The sequence below is a fragment of the Furipterus horrens genome, unplaced genomic scaffold (assembly GCF_987537825.1).
Source record: "Furipterus horrens unplaced genomic scaffold, mFurHor1.1.pri manual_scaffold_11, whole genome shotgun sequence".
NCBI lineage: Eukaryota > Metazoa > Chordata > Mammalia > Chiroptera > Furipteridae > Furipterus > Furipterus horrens.
Genome location: NW_028327181.1, coordinates 51826247 through 51836590, shown reverse-complemented (window position 1 = coordinate 51836590; position 10344 = coordinate 51826247). Strand labels below are relative to the sequence as shown.

The following is a 10344-nucleotide window of genomic DNA, read 5'->3' as shown; positions in this document are numbered from 1 at the left end:
AAGAACGAGTAGGTCCAAGATACATTTTTTAAAACTAGTAACCATACTATATCTGTGTCTCTGAAATGTGTTCTCCACAATATAACAACTCTTTATCCAGTAACCTTGCATGATTTTGCTATTGAAAATCCAAACATACTTCCTTAAACACTAACTTGTTTTTAACATTGCTTATTTTTAAGGTAGTTTGACCATGCTATATAGAGGTGGTTACTATTTTGAAGGGGCTTTCTTCCTTTTACATACGAATATTGAATATCTTTCATTCATACGTAAAATCGGGGAAGCAGGTTGTAAGGAAAGGCCACCTCAAAACCAGCAGGACATTTGTTGTACTCATCCTAGAGGAAAAGCTGCCAGTGATGCTCTTGTTTTCCCGCTGCCTGTTTCAGCTGAAGCGTCAAGTTAGAGATTCTACTGAAAATGATACAGCGTGTACTTGAGAAGAAAAACAAATAGCTGTTTAGCCAAGAAACGGAGCATGAATGACAATTATGTCTGAAGGGCGCAGGAAGAGATGTTCCTTGAGACCCTCAAGGCATGTCTAAGTGACCCAAGTGAGAAGTTCACATTTTTTTTAAAAAACACAGTAGCTAGTTTGCTTAGTTAAGGAGTAATACTATATATTCAACGTATGTGCGTGGGTTCGAGATAAAGGCCAGCGTATAATTTCCAAAGGTTGAATTCAAGAGTGATTCATATGCTGAATATCACACGCAAGTTTTCCACCCTGGGGAAGGTCGGCGGAGGTCTTGGGGGTCCATGGCCTGTTGTAGGAGTAAACTGGCTCGTCCACCCACACTGAGCACAGCTCCTTCCTCCACTCCTTTGAGCTTCTCTTGTATTCTCATCAAGAGATCCTCAGGAACTTTGTTGAAACTCTGGCCAATTTCACTAATGACAAGAACACAAAGGCATTAATGAGGCAGATCATTTCAAAGGGCCTCGGGAATAGGAAAATCTGAACAACTGACGGCTCTTCCTAAAATTCTGCTCACCGGAGACTGTTTGCGTTCCTGGTCGTCCGCATTCAGAGTGAAGTGGAGCTCAGTTTCATCCCCAGCCCCTGCTGTGAATACAAAGCTTTCGAAGGGTTCATGGTCCAGTCACACAGAGGAGCATACGGGAGGACCTAGAAAGGAGAACATACGTGTTAGAAGAACAAAATGCACCTTGATGGCGTATTTAGTAACAGCAGGAACAGTGTTATAAAACTAGCAGAGGCCAGTCACGTGGTAGTTGACTGGGGGAGGGACAGACTTACTGCGCGCACAGGCTTCTTGTTTCTTGTGGAGGGACCTACAGTCGTACGAGGCTCCGGGCTTCTCACCCCATTCTGAATGAATTCCTTCCCGGGCCACTGTTCGGGGCAGTGACATCCCTCGACTCGTGTTTCCTCATGTGGTGAAACTGATCTATTAAAAGGAGATAAGCACCAGTCACTGTCCTTCTCCTCTCTCCCTGTGCTGGGTGAGGGCGTTTACATTGCAGGCCCAATTCTCACGCACGACGCTAGGCTAGGCTAGGCTAGGCTACGAGTGTGACAGCACTGGCAACCCTGCTGACCTCACTCCTGAGTCTTGTTCTCCAAGAGTTTTCATAGCAGCAACCTGACATTTTGCTCTCTATCCTATTCCCATTCCCAAGGCTCTTCTGTGGGGTTTTTTTTTCCCCCTCTCTTTTTTTCCCCCTCAATTAGTTCCAACTTTGAGTGAAGAGAAAAAGGTCTAACTTATTGAAAGCTCCTCAAAACACAAGATCTAGTGCTGTGGTTGGCATCTTAAGTTATACATGGAGAAACATTTTAATACCAAAATAACTGGTATGGCCAGAGCAAGTGGCTTGACATCACAAATTTTAGTAAGGGAGGTCGTGAGGGATGGATGACCTTGACAATTCAGAACAGCTAACTGCCTCTGCTGTTTATAAGCACCAACATTTTTTAAAACGTATCTTAGCAAGTGCTTACCACACAGGTCTTAATAAAAACTGAAGACTCAATTCTAGGTATGAGGGACGTTGCAGGATACTCCGGCATTATAAAGTTAAGAACGCTTTTTTTACTGATGGCTTTACTGCGTTTCCCAGCAGGTCTTCGGGCTGAGACTGGACAATGTATTTAGCATTACATGTTTAATGTACTGAATCAGCAGTACCAAAATCTGGTGTCTGTTTATGCGGTTCTGAGCGTCCTCCAGGCCCATTAAAAAGTGTGGCGGGACCGACTGTGAATATAAGTGGTTTGTCCACAAGTTCAGGGCCCCTATGTGATTTCAAGTAGAGCACTGACATGGCTTTAGATTTCAGAGATCCAAACCAGTTTCACCGCCAAAGGAAGGAATCTTTTACTAATCAACTAATGAAAAGGAATGAAGGCCTCAATTATAAAGAGACTCTATGGTCTTCTTGGGTTGGAGTAGAGAAACAACGCAAAGTATTTCCAACCCAAGGATGTGTGTTAGGAATCACATATGCAAACTCTAAAATCAAGAAGGAAGTGATTTAAAAAACATACCGCAGTCTTACCTGTTAGAACAGAAGTGGCTGAGAGAAGACAATACGGGAAGAGAGGCCGATTAAGCTGGAGCAGGGTGTCTCAGTCCCTGCGCTGTGCACCTTTTGGGGCTGGACTGTAGGGCACGGTGAAAGCTGAAGTTCCAAAAGGAAGGCCAGCTCGCTTGGCCGGGATCAGGTATTTGCAAGGTCTTGCCTGACCGAATACGAGGGCTGGAGCCGCGCCGGCTGGCAGCAGCAGGAGCAGGGGACATCCTGACTACTGGGTTAGAGCAGGAGCTACTTGCGAGAAATCTGAGAACGCGCCGCCTGCAGCTTTCTCAGGGGTTTCTCATCAGTTTCGTTTCTTAGAAGTTTCACTTGTTAGTTTTCCCTCCTGACTGCTGATGTCAGTAGCTGATGTACTGGAACGTTATAAATAAACTTGGTGGACTCAGGCCTGTGTCACTGTCTCTCCATCCGAGGGCAACGGGCCACCGGACCCCCGCTTTGCATTCATCTTGTGTCTTGTGTCTGCGTTTTTCTCTGAATCTCCAGGTCGACACGCTCTCTGGTCTCTTAGGTCCGACATCGCGCTGCGTGGGCCGCGGCATCGGACCCTTCCCAGTTGCGAGGGCGGCCCTGTATACGGGACGTTTAGCGGCCTCCCTGGCCGAAACCGGCTAAGTGTCGAGCGTATCCTCTTCACCCCTCTGCCCCTGTCTGAAAATCAAAAATGTCTTTAGACACTGCCGGCTATCCTCTAGGAGACAGAACTGCCCTTGGCTGAGAACCTGTGAGGCAAAGAAAGAGATCTGCTTAGTGGAGCTGATTAACATCTTGGAGGACCCAGCGGTCTGTTATGAAGAAAGAGCGATCATGAAGGCCAGAGGGGACAAAGGTGCTGAGAGGGGCAGGGAAGCACACCTGGGCCAAGGCGCTCCTAGAGAGGGGTTTGGTGAGCAAGGAGATGTTTGAGCTGCTATTCCGTCAGAGACAGTGACTGGGGCCCAGTGAAACCTAAGAGAGGAAAAGCAATGAATTACAAGAGAGGGGCCAGGACTGGCATCTGCAGGACCGGGACCCCTGCTGCCACTGAGAAGCACCTCCTAAAGCCGAAGATGCACAGCCTTCAACTGGCAAACTACTCGCAACGACTGGGACAATCAAATGATTTCAGGAAATTTGAACATTCACGGAGGGAAGATCGGGTACCTCAGTGTCAAATACACAAATCACGAGACGGTGACCTTTTCAGTGACACGGGTATTGCAGGTGGAGATGCAAGTCATTTCTCGGGCTCACAGCCCTCCCGCAGTTTCCATCTCACTCAGCAGAACCTAAAGCCCTTACACTGCTGCAGGGACCCCTCGGGGCCCTGGCCGCTGTGGCTTCTCTCACTTATACCCTGTGACTATCGAAAGAATGAAGCTCAGGAGCAGTCTGACATTTGACTACTAACTCTTCTGAGTCCTGGAAGAAACGACCCTCTGCCAGCAGGTGTTCACTCAGCACACGGCTCCTAAAGGAAGCCCAGATCTACCCAGGCGTGAAAGACCCTTCTGCCTGAGAGTGAGCAGAGGAAACTATTGGGGAATCTTTTAAACTTCTTTGGATCTTAAATTAATTGGAGAAGTTTGGCCTTTTTACCTTAAACACAAAAAGGCAAGACAATTTGACTTTAGACTTTCATTTCTCCATTATGGAGACATCCAGGTTATCGTTGACTCTGACTGCGGAGTCAATGGCAAACTGTAATCAATAGTGTGTGTAGTAACATAACTGAGACGGAGAAAAGAAGAGGGAATGCGTTTTATTCCGTCTTGCGAACAGCGTGGCCTCATTGCTTAAATGGCCAACACACCACTGGGGTCCTTTACAGCACCCCCTTTCTAGCAAAAATCTATAACGCCACCAGCACTGCAGAGACCTATAATGAAGCCTTCGGTTCCTAAGGGTGGACACAGGACCGTCCTAACAGACCGTTCCTTTCACTCCACACAGGATGCAGCCCCACCCTTGTTGCCTGATCAGAGGCTTAGTGGTTAATGCCAGTGAATTAAAGACAGCGATTCTCAGCTCTGGCTGCACAGCGGGAGAGCATTTAAAACATGTCGATGTTCCTGACACATCCCTAAACATTTGGTTTGCATTTGGTCAGTGTCGATATTTTTTAAAGACAGTACAGGGGACACTGAAGTCCAGCCAGGCCCAGCCCCACCAGCCTGAAGGAACAAAAACCGCAGGGATGTAAGTGAGTCTGCCCATCCTCCACCTCCCACGTTTCCCTGAGGAGGAAGACTCCTCGCCTCTTGCCGCAAGTACCTTTTCCCAGGATGGTCAATGGCTGCCTTAGGGACACAGTTCCTGCTGGGTAGAGCCAGGGTCAGAAACACTGGAAATTTCAGGACTGCCTTCCCTTTCTGCCCTGTTGAACATGAGGCAGAGGGCCTAATGGAGTGTGTGTGACCTGCAGGTTCAAAGCCCCGCTGGGTGACCGACCATCCCAAGGCTAGGACAGCAGAGAGGCCCAGACGCAAGCCAGTCTGGCCCGCACTCCTCAGCCCCGACTAACCACGCTGACTCTGACGCCCATGTGTCTGACGACCTGGTTCAGAACCTGGCGGGGGGAAGAGGAGATAACCTGAATCCTCTCAGTGCTGCAACGGACTCCATTCTGAAGACAATGAATACCAAAAGAAGGGTCTGAGATGCCCACGTGCTGATTTACGTACCAAAGACCGGAGATTGCTTGCTCTGCTCTAACACTGTGAGAGACCCGAGGGAACTGCAGGCATTCCACACCAGTCTTTCTTTACTGCTGTGTGCAAGCCCGCCCTCCCGCTGCTGGGCACCGGCCCACCACATTAAAAGGAAGCGCTGTTCCTCAAAGCAGTGTCTTGTTGACAAGACAGTGCCTCGGGTAGAGGAATAAAGAGTTCCTTGCAATATACTTTACCTCTACAGTGGTTAACAGGGTCTCCCGAGAGCTCCTCTTAACCTCCGTGGTTTTCTCACAGCACCTACAACCACATTATAAATATGGCTTTTGTTACACACCAGTGTTTTCCACATCTGTCTCTCTGTCTGTCTGTCTAGCTAGCTAGCTATGTCATGTGTGGCATACCCAGACCATTCTTGATAATAACTTCCAAATTCATATCTCAAAGAGTGTAGTACTTGGCAGAGTGGGCTTTCAGTAGAATTTTCTGAAATCAGTACAAATATATGTCTACATGAAACAGAATACAGAACCCAGAGACGAACCCACATTATACGGCTACTTCACCCACAGCCGAGGAGGCAAGGGTACACGACGGGGAAGGAGAGCCTCCTCGATGGTGTTGGGAAAACTGGACAGATACACGTGAGAAACGAACACTGGACAACGTTTTTACACCGTACACAATCATAAACTCAAAATGCATTAAAGACTTAAATGTACGACCTAAGAACCATTAAAACTCCTAGAAGAAAACATAGGCACTCACCTCTTTGACGTCAGCCCTAGCAATATTTTCTTCAGATGTGTCTCCCCAAGCAACAGCAACAGTAGCCGTTAGATGGACCTAAAGGGTGTTATACCAGTGAAAGAAGTCAGACAAAGAAAGACGTGCACGCTACGATTTCACTTCTATGTGGGATCTAAAACAGAAAACAAAAAACAAAACCAACAAAAGAAATCAGAAACAGACTCACAGATGCAGAGAACAGGCTAATGGTTGCCCTGGGGTGGGAGTGGGGGATGAATGAAAAGGTGAAAGGGATTAAGAGATACAAACTTTCCGTTATAAAATAAGTAAGTCATAGGGATGTAATATACAACACAGGGAATACAGTCAATAACCTTGTAATAGTTTTGTATGGTGACCTATGGCTACTAGATGATGGTCAATCTAGTACGGTATGTAAATGTCGGATCCTTACGTCGTCCAGCACCTGAAAGTAATCTAAGATGCTATGTCAACTATACATTAATTAAAATATCTGCAAATATAATGATACAATACTACAACATATTTCTTTCAGTCACTCATGATGGTAATTATTAGTTTACTTTGACTAGACTCTGCCCCATTAAAAGCTGAGTATAGAGACCTATGGTGGGAAAGCTACAGGGAACTGCACATTTCTTGTAGCAGACATTCGAGGTGGACCGTAAGCTCCTTTGGGAAGGCATATGAGCCCGACTGTGAGCGCCCGATAGGAGTTTCAGCAGTAAAAAAGAAGAGTTAGCTAGAACAGAGGTATTAAAGGCAAAGGTGGGAGTCTTCCAGAAGAAGTTGGGAAGGACAGTCCATAGGATATACTGGAGGAGGTCCCAGGTTATCTGAAAGAAGGGGAAATGATTATCATTTTCACCCAGGGTCTGGCCCTTAGTACTGGCAAAGCACTGAGATGTAATTCTAGCAATGAATTCTATAACCTATAGAAATCGACTATCCAAATAATCGTGGCGTCAAAAATCATCGTCTTTACCTTACGTTCCATCACTTACCTTCCGAAGATGCCTTCAACACCAGTAATGCCCATCCCATCCACGATGTCTCTGGCGAGTCTAAAAGGACTGTTTCGGGAGCAAGAAGGAGTTTACCTGGTTCAAAAGCAACTTCTGAGTGAAAATTACAGTGAGGTTCGGAGGCTCCACAGCTAACTGACTTTCTTCCCAACTGGCACATAAACTTTGCAGAGGCACCAAATGACTCGTCGCCCGGATCCCCTCAGTACTACAGCGCACACTAGTTTATTCTCTTTCTGCTCTGCCTGACTTCCTCATCCCTACCACTGTTTAGGAGGTCCACCTCCAATAAAACACACATGGACTACTTCTGGACAGAATTAGAGAAATCTTGATTAAAAGGTGATTTCAAAAATGAAGTAGTTGCAGGTAGAATTTAAAATGCAGAGGAGCGATATATAAAGTCATTTTATATTCATAATATCCTTCATCTCTTTCCAAGGTAATTCCATTTTACTCTCTTTCAGTAAACCATTTATGCGGATTATACTGTATAGTTTCTAATTTCCGAAAACTACACCTGCTTAGAAATCTTAAATTCCACATTCTAATCTAACCTCTTCTCCCGCACACTTATTAAACAGTCTTCAGGCTCATCGAGAGTTTGAGTCTATTGGCCTCGCCTCCTTCTCTGCTCAGCTCAGAGCACAGACGGCACGGCACGGCTGACTGCTCTCACTGTACCTGAGAAAGCCATGCCCCACCGCACCTCTCATTTCAAACTCAAACTTAGACTACTTATGTCTTTTGTATTTAAAATACAGAGGTTTCAGTGACAACCAAAAACGGAGGACTAGCACTGAACTACAGCCCCATTCAGCAGATGCCACAGCCCCGACCGGCCGCTGCTCCGTGGCTCAGGCCCTGGCTTAGAAACGAAGACCCCGGGGCTCAGGACCCGACGCAGCTCAGGGTCAGAGCAGGCGATGGTCAGCACGGCTCACGGCGCGTCTGCAGGTGACCTGCCCCTGCTCGGTGGCCGCATTCCGTCTGAGGGCTGGGCTGAGCACCGTAAGGTAATTACATGCTTAAAAAAAAAAAATTACATTAGATGATGACATAATATACTCCTGCCACATTACTATTTAAAAGGAAATAAAGGGCTTGATGATACTTTTTGTTTGCTTAGAGGAACACAACGAGAAGTCTCATTCTTATCTCAAAGTAGTAAGGATTTAAAGGGGAAGCTCTGATTCTGAACAGAAAAAGCAATATCATTATTAAAGCATGGGGAGAAAGATACTGATAAGTGAGGGCATATAACCAAAAACTACAGCAGCTTATAGCCATCGTACAGACCCAGCAAGAAGAGGGATGGATTACGGGCAAGGCATTCTATGGAGGAAATGGAAGCCTTTTCACTTTTCACTCCAAGGGCACAGTGAGTAACTAACACCATTCTAAAACACTTTTGACCCTGAAAACTCTCAGCTATTCAGTTAAAGGACTTGCTTCTCTACAGTTCTCTGCAACAGACGATTACCCAGAGAAATCAAATAATGAAGTCAGTGCAGTCATTTATTATCAGTCGCACCAAAGGATATCAAGTGGAAAAGTGGACGGGGTTGAAGCTATTAGATAAAAATTAAGTTTTCCATCATGTGTGAATTGTGATCATCAGGACCTTCATATCTGTAATTACAGTACTGCTGGTGATCTTAGAGAGATTAACATATGGGTTCCAAAATTAATATATCCCCACAGAAAGTAACATAGCCAGAAGTGAACACTCATTCTTTAGATACATACCACTCTGAGTCTTCCACTGAGTGGCATCAAAGTTTGCTAACATCATAGAAGCATCACAAAGGGCCTTAATACTTCTGAACAGCTGAGGCCTCCTACTCCGGATGGTACGTATTATTTTGTTTGCAGTCTAGATGCAAACCAAATAATAAAAATCAAAAGAGAAAGCAATGCATGAAAACAAACTAAACTTCAAATTTTCAGTTATAATAAAAAAAGAAATTAAAAAAGTGTATGTACACATGTAGACAACAAAGCACTATAATCCCTCGGATCCAAACAAAACAGTCCCCTTAGGAATGAAGTATATAAAGATGTAATAATTTGGAAATGGCTGTATTTTAAATCTATTTTTTATTTGTTCAGTGCTTTGAGGAAAAACAATGTGAAATATCATTGGTATCTCCTTTGCATTTATTGAGACTGAATACAATGTATTCCAGTGGGGAGAAATTTTTTTTTCATTTACAAAAGAAATTCACTGTAAAAATTCCAGAAAAGCACAAAGCAGAAGAAGGCCCGGGGGGCGGGAAGCCACCTGTGATCACATCTTTTTAACTGTTTTTCGAATCCCCCAATCTAGCATTTTGGGTACTTGCCAACGGCAACGGCAAAGAAATAGGAAAAGACTGACCAGAATTCTCTCCTTAGAAAACGGCATCATTAAAGCTATCTGAGAAAAACTATGTGTACATGAACCTATGTGAACTAGGAGCACTGAGCCAAGAGCTAGGAGTATAAAGAAGTATACGTGACCCATGACACGGACAGATTTGTGTCAAAGCTTTGAAAGCACAGGGCAGAATATTGGGTTGAAATAGACAACTTGCCTTCATCAGGCCATTGACTTCAGAAACACCAGAACTTTCAAGCCAGAGGGAACAAGGATGAAATGTCCCCATAGCATGCCCGTCTTCGCTTAACAGGCATTGATGTCAGTTTCAAGTGCTTTACATGAGAACCAACACGACCTTCTTGCAGTGCACAAAGAGCACACCCATCCAGCTCCAGCTCTCCTGGAACATTGGCTGCGTATTTTGCATTGAATAATTACAGAAAAACAGAAAAGCCATCAGATGGTATAGCAGTAAAAAATCATACTTGATATATACAACATAAATTTAAAAGGCAGAAAAAGGCGAAATTCTAAAGATTATAAAAAAAAGGAACTTACTTTTTTTGTATGTTATTTGTTGTGTTTATTGTTTTACTTTTTGTCTTGAAATGAGTTTGCGCAGCCCTGACGAACCGGTGCGGCGAGTCGGCTGGGCATCGTCCCGCAAAGTGAAAGGTCATCCATTCGATTCGCGGTCAGGTTCAGTCCCCAGGCGGGCTGCATTCCAGATGTCCCCCATGACCCCCAGCCTGGCCCACCTGCACCCAGCCCTCGCTCCCCCTCCCCTGGCCTTCCCCACACTAATTCCTGTGATGAACTGCGCCCATCGCTGCTTCCTCCATCATCACTTACAGCCAGTGCCACCACCTTCGGGAAAATGCAGTCATTTATGTCATATTTACAGATTCTAGAGGCATCTAATCACTCAGGTCAAAGGATGTCTCACTCATTATCGGGGCTATACAAAAGA

The 10344-nt window shown here is 45.3% G+C and overlaps 2 long non-coding RNA genes across 6 annotated transcripts; both read right to left on the bottom strand.

Moving 5' to 3' along the window:
* Positions 1–606: 606 nt before the first annotated feature.
* Positions 607–1103, bottom strand: LOC149997569 (uncharacterized). Its single transcript, XR_016514372.1, has 2 exons — positions 999–1103; positions 607–894 (listed from the first exon to the last, which is right to left on the bottom strand). It is a non-coding gene; the product is annotated as an uncharacterized LOC149997569 (long non-coding RNA).
* Positions 1104–1366: 263 nt separating this feature from the next.
* LOC149997568 (uncharacterized) lies at positions 1367–9668 on the bottom strand. Of its 5 annotated transcripts, XR_016514296.1 has the most exons (8): positions 9589–9668; positions 8762–8888; positions 5985–6062; positions 5453–5516; positions 5069–5170; positions 4819–4921; positions 3421–3513; positions 2786–3287 (listed from the first exon to the last, which is right to left on the bottom strand). It is a non-coding gene; the product is annotated as an uncharacterized LOC149997568 (long non-coding RNA). The 5 variants fall into 5 exon arrangements; XR_016514298.1 differs by lacking the exons at positions 2786–3287; positions 8762–8888; positions 9589–9668 and adding exons at positions 1367–1415; positions 2527–2742 and having other exon boundaries at positions 5985–6139; XR_016514297.1 differs by lacking the exons at positions 8762–8888; positions 9589–9668 and adding an exon at positions 6992–7050.
* Between the last annotated feature and the right edge of the window lie 676 nt (positions 9669–10344).